Raw genomic sequence first — 2006 nt, 5'->3', positions numbered from 1 at the left:
TTGGAAGCAGGAATGACATCCAATTCCTAAACCACATGCCTCTGGAAACTATGAAAATGGAGAAACAATGATAGTTATAGAAAGGCTTCAGGCCTTTTGTTCACAGGGTGGCTATGAGGTGTGCTTGATTCAACGTCAATCAGTAACAACAACAACAACACATTTTCCTTCCTTATTTTTTTTTTCTTCCTTATTTTTAAAAATTGTTTCTCGGTGATCCCGGCTCGCGTGGCAGCGGCAGCGGCGGCAGCGTCTCCGTGAGGAGGCGCGCGGGGCCATGACGTCAGCGTCCACCAAGGTTGGAGAGATCTTCTCGGCGGCCGGCACCGCCTTCACGAAGCTCGGGGAGCTGACGATGCAGCTGCATCCCGTGGCCGACTCTTCGCCCGCGGGTGCGAAGTGGACGGAGACGGAAATAGAGATGCTGAGGGCTGCTGTGAAGCGATTTGGGGACGATCTTAATCACATCAGCTGTGTCATCAAGGAACGGACAGTGGCTCAGATAAAGGCCACTGTGAAACGAAAAGTGTATGAAGACTCTGGCATTCCCCTTCCAGCTGAATCACCTAAGAAAGGGCCCAAGAAAGTGGCATCTGGTGTTCTGTCGCCTCCTCCAGCAGCCCCCCCACCTAGCAGCTCCATTGTCCCTGAGGCCGGAGGCCCCCCCTGTAAAGAAGCCGAAAGCTGATGTGACACTCAGTGCTCTGAACGACCCTGACGCCAACAGTGACCTAGTGGATATTGAAGGGCTGGGAGAAACTCCTCCAGCCAAGAAACTCAACTTCGACCAGGCCTGACCTTGGATTCTGGACTTCTCATGACCTCTGCTGACCCTCCTCTACTCTCGCATTGAGACTTGCACCTCTGACCCCTCTTACTGTTCATCCTGCACCTGTATAGTTACCTGGGACTCTACTGAGGCCTACACAAGATCAAAGGACTGCTGGGGCTGGGAAGGTCCACCGTGCTGCCCCCCTATGTAGGCATCTGCCTCTACCCCCTTTGACCTCCACCTAATGGACATTTTTTATACTGAAAATAAAGACTTTTCTCTCAACTTAAAAAAAAATTGTTTCTCTAAAAGGATTGTTGTTGTTATATACCGTTAAGCTGCCTGCGACTTATAGAGACCCTATGTACAGCAGCAGTTTTGAATCCTGCTCCATCCGGAGCTAGTCTGACTGAAAGATTTTTCTTTCCTCTCACTAAGTCTGTGTTCCATTTCTTTAATTCTGCTCCTTTGCCTGGAAAGTATCCATTTCAGAAATTTTAGTCTTAATGTTCTGAATTTCAATTTTCTGGTGCTACATTGCTTCTTATTTTGGTCTCAGTTTGAGGGGTTTTGTTTGTTTGTTTTTTTCCTCCATAAACCTTCTAGAGTTTTGTCTGTGTTTTCTTGAATTTTATTTGTGATTTCCCTGAACTTTTTCTTAATATGATGAAGACATTGAAATTCACACTGTTTTGAATTCATTGTCACAAAGTTACAGGAGCATTTCTTCTTCTGCAAGAATTTCTTGTTCTGTATTTTTGGTCACTTTTTATTTCACATTGTCCTTTTTCTTTGGCAATTTTAAAGTCATCAGCTGCCACTGAGACACTGCAGTATTACTGTCTTTGCATTACTATGTTTTGATATGTCTGGTTGAGTTGTATGAGTGTGTTGCACTGCACGCTATTTGGTAATTCTGAATGTTTCACCACCTGTCTTTAGCGGGCATAACAGACCATATGATGCAGCCCTGGATAGATTCATGAGTCTATGCCAGGATATTGGGAAGACAGACTGACTGGGACAGACTGATTGGGACAACTGACTGGAAGAGATTAATTTATGTTCCCAATCCTAAGAAAGGTGATACAACAGAATGTGGAAATTATTAAAAAATATAATTAATATCACATGCAAGTCAAATATTGCTGAAGATTCTTAAGAAGTGGCTAGAATGGTACATTGACAGAGAACTGTGAGAAATTCAAGCTGGATTTATGAAAGGCTGTGGCAC

General features: G+C 44.7%; 1 pseudogene; it reads left to right on the top strand.

Annotated features, from left to right (window-relative positions):
- Positions 1 to 277: 277 nt before the first annotated feature.
- Positions 278 to 797, top strand: LOC102875068 (annotated as a pseudogene).
- Positions 798 to 2006: the final 1209 nt, after the last annotated feature.

The sequence above is a fragment of the Elephantulus edwardii genome, unplaced genomic scaffold (assembly GCF_000299155.1).
Source record: "Elephantulus edwardii isolate Elephantulus edwardi_28Jun2011 unplaced genomic scaffold, EleEdw1.0 scaffold00218, whole genome shotgun sequence".
Classification (NCBI taxonomy): Eukaryota; Metazoa; Chordata; class Mammalia; order Macroscelidea; family Macroscelididae; genus Elephantulus; species Elephantulus edwardii.
This window is presented reverse-complemented; position numbering and strand designations above follow the sequence as displayed.